Here is a 13,844-nt window from a genome sequence, read left to right on the forward strand (position 1 = left end):
TTGAAAAAATACGGTCCAATGATTCCACCAGCGTACAAACCACACCAAACAGTGCATTTTTCGGGATGCATGGGCAGTTCTTGAACGGCTTCTGGTTGCTCTTCACTCCAAATGCGGCAATTTTGCTTATTTACGTAGCCATTCAACCAGAAATGAGCCTCATTGCTGAACAAAATTTGTCGATAAAAAAGCGGATTTTCTGCCAACTTTTCTAGGGCCCATTCACTGAAAATTCGACGTTGTGGCAGATCGTTCGGCTTCAGTTCTTGCACGAGCTGTATTTTATACGGTTTTACACCAAGATCTTTGCGTAAAATCTTCCATGTGGTCGAATAACACAAACCCAATTGCTGCGAACGGCGACGAATCGACATTTCACGGTCTTCAGCAACACTCTCAGAAACAGACGCAATATTCTCTTCTGTACGCACTGTACGCATTCGTGTGGTTGGTTTAATGTCCAATAAAGTAAACTGAGTGCGAAACTTGGTCACAATCGCATTAATTGTTTGCTCACTTGGTCGATTATGTAGACCATAAATCGGACGTAAAGCGCGAAACACATTTCGAACCGAACACTGATTTTGGTAATAAAATTCAATGATTTGCAAGCGTTGCTCGTTAGTAAGTCTATTCATGATGAAATGTCAAAGCATACTGAGCATCTTTCTCTTTGACACCATGTCTGAAATCCCACGTGATCTGTCAAATACTAATGCATGAAAATCCTAACCTCAAAAGAATCACCCTTTATAACTTATATGGATAATTGTCAATTGATGACAATAACAGCTACATAGCTGAGTGGATAGTGTGTTGCATGGTCTGCGGTTTGATTCTCCGTCCAGGCGAAAGGTAAAATTTTAAAAATGTATAAAATTTAAAATAATTTCTTCTACATTGTTTGTATTACAGAAAAAGATGCTAAGAACTAAAAAACCTCGTGGAAGTGAGAAAGATGTGAGGGGAAATGCAATTAGCCAGAAAAGACTGTTTTGTTGTTTTTTTGAGTTAGTCTTTATGAAATTGTTTTTACATCCTGGAAAAGAATAAAAGTGATTCTACTTAAAACATGCGTATCTTTGTATGAAAGTTTTTGGTTAAGGTCAATTTGGTGTTACTAATTCTGAAGAATTATTCAAAATTATTTAATTATCTTTAAATTTGTTAACATTTTGTATTTTGACAACAATGTCAAGAAATCGTACAAAAATAGATGTTGTCAACACTTTATTTTAAAGACATTTTTTACTTGAAAAAAATACTTTAAATCGTGTCTGAATTTAAGTTGTTGTTAACATTTTTCTAAAGGACTTTTATAGCATATAAAGGAAAAAGTAGAAAAAACGAATGAATTCAAATTTGCTTCCTTGTATCAAGAACGCAAAACTCAAATTTAAAAGAGAATTGTATCTTAAACGTATCATTGGTGTAAAGACAAAATCTTTGGAACCGGCAAAGTTTTATTTTCAGTGCCCGCTAAGTTCAATGGAGTTCATAAAGATTGATCTTCTTCTCACTTAGACTATTCAGTCCATTGTGAACAAAAGTTGTTAGCTACACTCAAAAAACTTAAATCCAATTGTTTTGACCTTGCCTTAGGCATCCAAAGATGCGGTTTCTTGAAATTAAATATACACCCAGAAAAAAGTGCCTTCGAAACTAAAGGAAAAAATTTTCATCAATATAGTTTATCAATTTTATTTCCATTAAGGTAAATTTTTGTGAGAAATAATAAAATTTACTCGTTTCAGTAAAAAAATCCTAAACTGTAAGCAGTTAGGAATAGTTCATTAACTAGAATAAGGCATGGAATTTTACTCATACTGTTTTCTTCGCTGGGTATAAGAATTTACTACTGAACAAGAAAATTTTATTCACCGATAACAAAGCATTCGTTAAAATAAAAAAAAATCCGAACTAAAACCAAGTTTCCTCAAAATTAGTAAAATTTCCTATAAAATGATAATTGCGACTTCCTTTATAATAGAAAGTTTTTCATACATACGAACAACACTTGGCATAGAAAAATATTTTAGTTCATTCATACTAAGAAGTATGCAATCCTTTCAAAACTTAAGGAAACGCTCTTGTTAGAATATAGGAAATTTTCCTATATTTCTATTGTCTACCTGTAATCGATACCTGTCATCGTTTGTGTTTGCGCGTGGGTGTAATCGATATGTTTGCGCGTGGGTTGTTTTTTTAGTTGGAATCGCGTTGTTGTGGTATACGGAGAGATTGTTAAAAAATAACATGGTAAAATAATATAATAAATAACAAATAAAATATATAAAATATTTGTTATTTTAAATTAGTGAGAAAATTTTTCGTGATGGTGTATAAAGAAAGAAAACACCAGCAGAATAACAACCCTTTCATTTGTCTTCATTTTGGAATCTTCAATTATCAGGTAATATTCAGTGACGCTAACCTTTTGTCACAAAAATGGTTTATGATTTTTTATATTTGTAGGTATTGAAATTGTAAAAGGAGGACAAAATCGTTAGGCAGCAACTTATTAAAAGTGAAAAGTACAAAAGAAGAAAAAGTGCGGTTTACAGTTGATAATTTCACATGGAAATTGGAAATAGTGGAATAATAAACTAATATTTCAATAACAGTCGATGCCGTTGATTCTTAATAAATGTATTCAATATATTAATAAAACCTGTCTTTTATTGAAGATAAAATTGCTTATATAAATAAATAAAATTGTATTTAAAAACTAAGGTAAGCAGTTCTAATTATGAAGTAAAAGTTTTACCACAAATATGTAAGATTTGTCCAAATGAATGAAAAAAGTTCAATAAAATCATTCCATATATGAATTCAATTCAGTTAAATTTTTTTCATTCTGTAGGATAGTGGTACATAAATATAGGAAAACGTTAACTAATATATGGAATCCATTATACCTAATTTCTACGAAAATCACATCGTTCAAACAAATAAAAATGTCTTTGGCGCTATACGAAGTTCAACTTTTTTCACAATGAGTTCATTTTAACTTAAAGAAGGGGTCACTTTTTTCTGGGTGTAGGTACCTAATATCCACCATTAAATTTAGTATCAATAAATTGAAAATTAAGATACAGATCTCATTTATCGAAAATGTATTCTCTTTTTATACCCACCACCATAGAATGGTGATGGTGGTATAATAAGTTTATTATTCCGTTTGTAGCACATCGAAATATCGATTTCCGACTATATAAATTGTATATATTCTTGATTAGGGAGAAATTCTAAGACGTTATAACCATGTCCGTCTGTCTGTCTGTCTGTTGTAATCACGCTACAATCTTCAATAATAAAGCTATCGTGCTGAAATTTTGCAAAAACTCGTCTTTCGTCTGCAGGTAGGTCAAGTTCGAAGATGGGCTATATCGGTCCAGATTTTCATATAGTCCTCTTATAAACCTACCTCCCGATTTGGGATCTTGGGTTTATTTAATCAATTTCTTGCACAAATCCAGAGTCTAGTCTAGTCTTCATAGGTTAGGTGGCAGCCCGATGTATCAGGCTCACTTAGACTATTCAGTCCATTGTGATACCACATTGGTGAACTTCTCTCTTATCACTGAGTGCTGCTCGATTCCATGTTAAGCTCAATGACAAGGGACCTCCTTTTTATAGACGAGTCCGAACGGCGTTCCACATTGCAGTGAAACCACTTAGAGAAGCTTTGAAACCCTCAGAAATGTCACCAGCATTACTGAGGTGGGATAATCCACCGCTGAAAAACTTTTTGGTGTTCGGTCGAAGCAGGAATCGAACCCACGACCTTGTGTATGCACGGCGGGCATGCTAACCATTGCACTACGGTGGCTCCCATAGGTAGTATTTTTAAATGTATCTTCAGGAAGCGTACTCTTGAACTGATCTGCTTGGGAGAATATTTATCATAAAACACCCTGAAATTCTATATCTTATCAAGTAATCCGCTATAACGAAGAATTTTCAAAGGAAACTATTATATTTGATTCATGGTGGTGGGTACTTAAGGTTCGGCCCGGCCAAATTTACTGCTGTATATACCTGTTGCGATATATAAATGCCAGTTTAAAAATCGAAATTATTACATATTCTTTAAAGTAAAAAACGTTTTCCAAATTCCAACAATAAGCAAAGAGCAAAAATATCTACGCAAAATTATCAAAATAATCCAGCAAGAAAGTATTGACATTGTTCTTATTGGATCCAGAAGTGATGCAAAATTGGCGCAGAAGCGTTGAATTTAACATGGGCTTGTCACACGACGAATGTCCACCATTTTAACCGCCGTTGCCCTGAATTTGCATCCCTTCTTAAGGTGTGATCCCATATCAGTTTTTTGGGTATGAATTAAAAAATTTTGTGATATTTTGCCAAATTAATTAATTAATATATTTTAATTTTTATTGTATCGCTTGTCTGAAAAGTTTGACCTCTAATACTTTCAAAAATTTGCGATTTTTCTAGAATGGATTTAGCATTTTTTTCGACAAATTTTAAATAATTTGTACCATTTTATTAATTCTTACTATGTTTTAAAATTATTTGAAACAAAAAAAATTAAATTGTCCATTAAAAATATGCAAAAAGCTAGTTACAAAAAATTGAATTAAATGAACTTCATGTATAGTTATAATAAATATCATCTTTGGAAGTGCTTTTAAAATTGTGCCGTTTGAAGAACTTCCAAATTTTTTTGCTGGGCCCAAAACAATATAATATAGAACTTAATTTTGCATTTTAATACAAGTTTATTTATCTATTTTAATGGTTAACTTATCAATTTATACATTTAACTAATTTTCTAACTTTTCTATTTCAGAAGCCAACGTTCCTCCAAGTAAGTAGCACTTTATCTATATCCTATCCTAATAATTCGGTTATAGTATTTGTGACAAGTATAACAAAAATAATAGGTTAGGTTAGGTTAGGTTAGGTGGCAGCCTGATGTATCAGGCTCACTTAGACTATTCAGTCCATTGCGATACCACATTGGTGAACTTCTCTCTTATCACTGAGTGCTGCCCGATGCCATGTTAAGCTCAATGACAAGGGACCTCCTTTTTATAGCCGAGTCCGAACGGCGTTCCACATTGCAGTGAAACCACTTAGAGAAGCTTTGAAACCCTCAGAAATGTCACCAGCATTGCTGAGGTGGGATAATCCACCGCTGAAAAAATTTTTGGTGTTCGGTCGAAGCAGGAATCGAACCCACGACCTTGTATATGCAAGGCGGGCATGCTAACCATTGCACCACGGTGGCTCCCTAACAAAAATAATAGGTAGATTAGGTTGAAAAGAGGATTCAGCGGACGTATACATAAGTCAGTATTTTATGCAGTGCCCTAATTGGTAATTATAATTTCAGAATTCCCATTGCGTATACGGCCTCTGTGCCCATAGTGTTCTAACTTCCAGTAATTAAAAATTATGCGTAATATTTTTTATACCCTCCACCATAGGATGGGGGTATATTAACTTTGTCATTCCGTTTGTAACACATCGAAATATTGCTTTAAGACCCCATAAAGTATACATATTCTGGGTCGTGGTGAAATTCTGAGTCGATCTGAGCATGTCCGTCCGGCCGTCTGTTGAAATCACGCTAACTTCCGAACGAAACAAGCTATGGACTTGAAACTTGGCACAAGTAGTTGTTATTGATGTAGGATGGTATTGCAAATGGGCCATATCGGTCCACTTTTACGTATAGCCCCCATATAAACGGACCCCAAATTTGACTTGCGATTGCTCTAAGAGAAGCAAATTTCATCCGATCCGGAATTTGGTACATGGCGTTAGTATATGGTCTCTAACAACCATGCAAAAATTAGTCCACATCGGTCCATAATTACATATAGCCCCCATATAAACCGATGCCCCGATTTGGCTTGCGGAGCCTCTAGGAGAAGCAAATTTCATCCGATTTGGTTGAAATTTGGTACGTGATGGTAGTATATGATATTTAACAGTCATGTCAAAAGTGGTCCATATCAATCCATAATCATATATAGCCCCCGTATAAACCGATCCCGAGATTTGGTTTTGGAGCCTCTTGGAGGAGCAAATTTCATCCGAGGCAGTTGAAATTTGGTACATTGTGCTAGAAAACGATGTTAAGAAGTTTTAAGATACCACAACCCAAGTAATTCGATTGTGGATGACAGTCTTTAGTACAAGTTTCTATGCAATCCATGGTGGAGGGTACATAAGATTCGGCCTGGCCGAACTTACGGCCGTATATACTTGGTTTTAATTAGTTTTTTGCTCGCCAAAGCTTTGCTCAGTTCCACAAATTCTCCACTTCTGTTGATCAACACAATAACGCATATCCTCCCACACTGAACAAGGCATGCCCGGCTTTAAGGATTTTGTATTTGCACTAATGATTTTCGTATTGATTCCGATCCAAAGAAGCGGAGACTTTAAATAAAGATAGATTTAAGACACATTTCTCTTTTAAATTTGAGTTTTGCGTATTTGATTCTGGAAAAGGTCATTTAATTCATTAGTTTTTTTCAGCTTTTTTCTACATGTGTTATCAAATAAATTTTAAATTTCAAGTAGAAATTGTGCTATGTTGCAAGCAAACAAGTCTTTAAAATAAAGTATTAAAAAATACCTCCTATTCGAAAAAGTCCAAAAAATTAAAGACAATTTCATTAATTTTGAAGAATTTCTCACAATTATTAATATCAAGTTGACCTTAGTCAAACCAAATTTCTTTCATGTAAACATACTCGCTTTTAATTCGAATCTTCGTTTTTGGGTCTATGATCTTCCCAATATATTTTAGACCGGGATGTTGTTTATTTCTTGCCTTTTTCTTTGGGATTGGAAAGAGTCTTTATATCATCTCATCTCGTTATTCCAGACTCACTTAGACCATTCAGTCAATTGTGGTACCGTCCATTGCGTCACTATTCTCCACTTAATGCCCTGCTGGTAGGTTCCAGCATTTATTGAGGGCAAATACCGTTTTAGTCTTATTCAATTTGTGATCCGGAAGTAGTGTAAACTTGGATCATCTTCAATGAATTTTACACTTGTTGTCTTTTTGAATCTTGACGTTTTTTACTTGAAACATAGCTTAATTTCTACTAAAAGTCGGGTCTGAATTTCAAAATGTAAGTTGTCGTTAACACGTTTGTTAATACCATATGAACAAAAAATTCGTCCTTACATAAATTCTCCGCTTCTTTGGGTCGGAATCAATACCAAAATCATTAGAGTAAAGATAAAATTTTTGGAACGGGACATGCTTTTTTTTTCAGTGTAAAAAACAAAAAAAATGTTCTCTAATTTCACTTTTTATTTTTATCCGTATTTTTTTACACTTTTATTTTCTTATTACCTAATTTTTACAAACTGAAAAGCTTCTCTTCCACTAGGGTTTGAACCAGGGTCTGTTGGCACCATAGCAGAACCCTTTAGCACAGTCAGCTACAAACGCCATTGAATACGATGCATCAAACGTCTTTTCAAATGTTTGTGATACAAACCTAATATTACACCACGGAATAAAATTCTAACTACTTCTTGAAGAACGCTGCACAGTGGAAATAATTTTGCAACTTTTGAACGGATAAAGATATCAACATAATTGTTTCTTTGCATGAAAGCTGATGTATTTTCCTTTATGTTGGTCCCAGGGAAAATTGTTCAAAATACTGACCCCAATTTGCCAAAATTTTGCAAAAAAATTTTGCAAGAGGCTCCGCAAGCCAAATCTGAGCGTCGGTTTGTATGGGGGCTATACGTAAAAGTGGTCCGATATGGCCCATTTGTAATACCATTCGACCTACATCAATAACAACTACTTGTGCCAAGTTTGAAGTCGATAGCTTGTTTCGTTTGGAAGTTAGCGTGATTTCAACAGACGGACGGACGGACATACCTAGATCGACTCAGAATTTCAAGAAGACAAATACTATGACCAACTTTCAATGCCTACAGGTCATCCCGTGGACACAATAGGGATCCACAAATTTGCAAACTTAGAGGAAAACACCTCAGCTTTCATAACAAGAAAATTAGTAGGAAGAAAATTATGTTGATATCGTTATCTGTTCAAAAGTTGCAGAATTATTTCCAAAAAAAAGCGATTTGGAACCACTGTGCGCTGGTTCAAATCTCACCAGCGGCAATTTTTTATTAAAAATATACACCCAGAAAATAGGGGCTCTAATGCCAACTGAACTTTATTTTAGTTTATGAAGATTAGTTGATTTTGGTTAAATTTTGCACAATATGAGTAAATGTTCCTTATTTGAATAACTTTTTGCTAACTTTAATGACGTGAACTAAAAATAAGAAAAAAAGCTGTATACAAATATAGTGCACAATTTTACTAAAAAAATAGTTCATATTTTCCTAAAATGGCAGAAGTTAGCTTAAATTGAGTTCATAAGTCTCTCAAATGGGTAAATTTTACTAAAATTGTGCCTGTCTCGAACTTCGTACAGCGATAAAGACATTTTAACAATCCAAATCCAAATTTTTCTTCCAACATATGAAATTTTCTTAAACAACAGAAAAAAATTAATTATTTTTAAAAAAATTTCTTCAATTTGACAAAAAGTATTAACTTATTTGTAACATGTTGCAATTAGAAAACTATTTTAGTTAAAATTTTCTAAATTAACCTACTTTTTCTTCCACGGTGGGGTCACTTTTTTTTGGTGTATGTTATACATCGTTTTTATTTTGCCATTTTCGGCATATATATTTGTAATATTTTTCCATTAAAAACAATATTTTTTAATGGAAAAATATATTTTTCCATTAAAAACAACAAAAAATTAAAAATTATCGTAATTTGCAAAACCTTCTCAAAGGAACTTCCATGGTTCAAATCCCAGTGGTGATGACATTTATTTTTTTTATATTATTATTATTTTTTTTTTTTTATTCATTTTCTATTTTTTGTGAAATTTAATTGTCCAAAACTGGAATTTTCTCTTAATATAGCCCAATTTCGTTCTTTCTAATACTTGTCCAAAAGGACTGCATAGGAGGTGGACAAAAATCGATAGGGGATCCCGGTATGCGATTTAAAGAAATGTTTGTGGACTTGTCCAAAACGGCTGCATCGGAAATGAATACAAATGATGGGAAATTCCGGGATGCGCTTTTAAAGGAAATATTTGTCGAACAACTTCCAATTTTTTTTGCTGGGTACGAATTCAAAAATAGGAGATGCCTTTCAATATGTTATCCTACTTGTACCACCATATAATTTATACTTCATATCAAGTTTGAATTTGGAATTTTAAGTTGCGGTTATCGAAAATTTCGTTAAATTAAAAATTTAAAAATGAATTACGTCCTAAATGTATTCTTAAAATAACTGTTCCCTTCTTTAGCTCGGAATCAATACTAAGATAATTAATGTAAAGACAACAACATTGTATTCATCAGGATAATTTTTTTATCACATTCATTATTTTTATTTTATATCTTAGATTCTCACGCGATTACTTGTGACAATGTTCAATATTTGGAGGCTTATTAAAGTTACATTACCTGCTACTTTAATTCAATGACATTATTCATGAAGTTAACAACTTAAGACGATAATTACTTAACGCCATACACACAGTAAGCTTTTAATTATACACCAATCATCTTAAATCACTCAAGATAATGCATGAAACGCATAAAAGAAAGACCAATTACACACGATTCAATGACAATGTATGGAAGCAAATAAAATGAGTCATACAAACACCTTTACTCGTTTGTGGCCAGAATGAATCTTCAGTTATACTACAATTCGTACATCGGAAATGCACCTGAAATTGAAACCATATTTGTAATTACGAATAACGCCTCTGGCGTTGGACTATTAAGTGCAATTGCCACTTTTAATACGCTTAACGACACTTCAATGAATCGACCACCAACAACTACCAAGTTTCACCCAACACCGATTATGAGCACTCCGAATGGCAACTCAACGCCATGAGACCATACATCCATGGCAATCGTTAATGCATGAAACTGGGCAACTAAAGGGACCAGCCATTGCTCATGACGCCTACCAGACGTCATCGTAGCTAAATTTGAGAAATAAGAGAAAGTTCTGAGCAGTCCATTTAGCCAGTTAATTTGAAGCAGTTGACCAGAATATTTTGGACCACTTCAATGTTCAGTGGATGAAATACACAGGCTAACCTATGCAATGTCGTAAATCAAAGTCAGGTGCAACTGTTGGCCTTACTGAGGGTGTAGTATTGAGGGAGTTTTGAAATCCTTATGGTTTGCACGTACACGGATATGGGTACAAAAAAATGTTCTAGTTGGAAAAATTTGCTAAATAAGAATTTTCTTTGTCGTCAATGCTGTTCCTCTTACGCTAGCCCTTGACTTCATTGATTTTTATATTATTATGAAATATTACATATTGTTTGCCAAAGTGTTAGTTGGAATCAGTTTAGTGTCCATATGTATGTCGGAATAATGCAATTATCTTCCATAATGAAGATGTAGTGCAAAAATTTGAAAAATGTTTGTTTGTTGTCTATGAATAGGGGCCATCTCGGTCCATTTTTCGAAATAGGTCCCATGTATATTTATATGCCGTTTTGTTTCTTATATATCTACAAAAAGGATGATATATAAACCGTCGTCTGAGAGATTTGTTTCAGTAAGAGTTCATTTTATTGTTTACATGATTACAAAAGCATTTTCGTCTATTGCATTCAGAAAAAAAGTTTTTCGTGATAAATTAAAGCGTGTTAATCTAATTGATTTATATTTGACTGGAAAACCACAAGTGGCTAACATTAGAGCCTTCCAGCATTTAAATATGAATAAATATTTTCTTTCGGATACCATTGCTCGTTGCCATGATACTGTCAGTGTTGCATTGCTTCCAAAAAGTGAACGAAAAAGAAAACATTTAGAAATTAAAAAATTTTAGAAAATTTTAACTAAACATTACTACAAACGCTGGCATCGCGCCGATATCACAAGAAAAAATTCAAGAAAATTTATTAAACATAATTAATTTTTTCACTTGTTAAATAACATTTTGTAGTTTGAAGAAAAAAATTGGAGTTCAAAATTGCAAGAATGTCTTTAGTGACATAAGAAGTTCATGATGGACGCAGTTGTAGTAAAATTTACAAATTTAAAAAAATTATGAACTATTTTGTGAGAAATATGAATTTAGTAAATCTTTGTCCTTAATTTCAGTATAGTTTTTTCTGTTTTTTAGTTCATTTAACTAACGTACGCAAAGCGGTGTTTCTACAAAGCGTTATTAAAACCAGGAAAATGTAATGCCCCGTTGTACTTTTTAACTGCAGTTTACGAAATTACACCCTCTCATAGAATGAACAAGTATATACGACCGTAAGTTCGACCAGGCCGAATCTTATGTACCCTCCACCATGGATTGGATAGAAACTTGTACTAAAGACTGTCATCCACAATCGAATAATTTGGGTTGCAGTAACACTTGCCGATGGCAAGGTATCCTAAAACTTCTTAACACCGTGTTCTCAATTGTAAGTTAGTCCATACGGGGTATATATTAAACAAAAAAAGGCCGATTAAATACGTAAATAATTCAGTTTGATAAAATTTTCTATAGAAATAAAATTTTGACAAAATTTTCTATATTGACAAAATTTTGTATAGTAACAAAATGTTGACCAAATTTTTTATAGAAAAAAAAATTGACAAAATTTTCTATAGAAATAAAATCTTTGCAAAATGTAGAGTATAGAGTAGAGTATTTTTGGGGATCGGCTATATATAACTATAGACAGATATGGACCACTTTTGGCATGGTTGTTAGCGGCCATATACTAGCGCAACGTACCAAATTTCACCACGTATCAAATTTCAATTCAATTTTCGGGTCGGATGAATTTTGCTCCTCCCAATAGCTCCGGAGGTCAAATCTGGAGGATCGGTTTAAATGGGGGTTATATATAATTAAGACCGGTATGGCCCAATTCCTGCATGGTTGTCAGAGACCATATACTAACACCACGTACCAAATTTCAACCGAATCGGATGAATTTTGCTTATCGATGAGGCTCCGGAGGTCAAATCAGGCGATCGGTTTATATGAGGTCTATATATAATTATGGACCGATGTGGACCAATTTTTGCATAGTTGTTAGAGACCATATACTAACACCATGTACGAAATTTCAGCCGGATCGGATGGAATTTGCTTCTCTTAGAAGCTCCGCAAGCCAAATCTGGGGATCGGTTTATATGGGGGCTATATATAATTATGGACCGATGTGGACCAATTTTTGCATGGTTGTGAGAGATCATAACTAACATCATGCAACAAATTTCAACCGGATCGGATGAATTTTGCTACTCCAAGAGACTCCGCAAGCCAAATCTGAGCGTCGGTTTATATGGGGGCTATACGTAAAAGTGGACCGATATGGCCCATTTTCAATACCATCCGACCTACATCGATAACAACTACTTGTGCCAAGTTTCAGTTGATAGCTTGTTACGTTCGGAAGTTAGCGTGATTTCAACAGACGGACGGACATGCTTAGATCGACTCAGAATTTCACCACGACTCATAATTTCTTAGAGCAATATTTCGATGTGTTACAAACGGAATGACAAAGTTAATATCATATTATACCCTACACCCATCCTATGGTGGAGGGTATAAAAATGATCTAAAAGTAAAGAAGAAAATCATTGGTGCCAAATTTGACCATTTTAACCATACAATAGTTCATTCTTGCTATTTTTTGGAATCGCACGAACATTTTCTTTCGCTTCAATTCATATTGAATTTTTGTGTGCGGTCATTGAACTTTATACCCATGTTTAGTTCATAAAATGTTTGAGACATACTTCAAAAAAATAAGAATTAATTAAGCTATGAAAAATTTCGAGGAAAAATAATGCAATTTAACTACAATTTTTTTTGCAACAAAAATAAGTTAGATTTAGCGCTAATTTAACAATGGATCTTTTTTCTGCGAGCTACTCTGTAAATATTAAGGAAAATTGGTCTTAACAAAAGATCTCTATTTTATAGATGAATATTTAGGAAATTTTAATATATCAGAACATTGGATCAAATGCAATATGAATTTGTTCCAATCTTCAGATATATTCAATTTAGTGACACCATCATAGGATAATAAGGTTGGCCAAAATTAAATAAAATCCCTGAACTTAGATAAATATGTAATTTTTTGTTGTTTTCCTTTTTACAAATTATATCAAAATGAGGTAAAATTTTATTATGCTCCCCGTTTGCACCCATTTTGAAGCCTGTACTTTTCTGTACAATATTTTTCTTAGTGCAATATTTCCTCCCCAAAACAATAACCTGCTGCAAAAATACAATTGATTTCTTGATTAAAGGCGCTTAAAGTTTTCACTGTGAAACAGTAAATCAATACCATCTGTGACACTATTTGACCAACGTGTCCATACATGTTTCCCCCAAACGATTGATATCCTCATACAATATCGCATGACGGGCGACATAGTGTTGGCAGTTTTAAAATACTTCGACGATATATATTGGTGGATCATAAATAATTTAAACTTTGAACATTAAATAATTGTATTCACATTTATATCAAGTCCAACAAATGTTTATTTAAAATACCGAACATATGGACTCCGATAGCGAGTCGACACCCAAGCCAAAGAGACTCTGGCAAACAGATAGATAGATAGTCAAAGGATAGACTATACTCCGGTATAACAGTGGTGTTTGTACTTAAGCACATACAATATTTTGTACAGATATTGTTTTAAGTTGGGTGTTTGTTGTAATTTTATTTCAATTTAAATTTATAACCAATTATTAATATGTTTACTCTCATTGCATGTACGCC

The sequence above is a fragment of the Haematobia irritans genome, chromosome 5 (genome assembly GCF_050003625.1).
Source record: "Haematobia irritans isolate KBUSLIRL chromosome 5, ASM5000362v1, whole genome shotgun sequence".
Lineage (NCBI taxonomy): Eukaryota > Metazoa > Arthropoda > Insecta > Diptera > Muscidae > Haematobia > Haematobia irritans.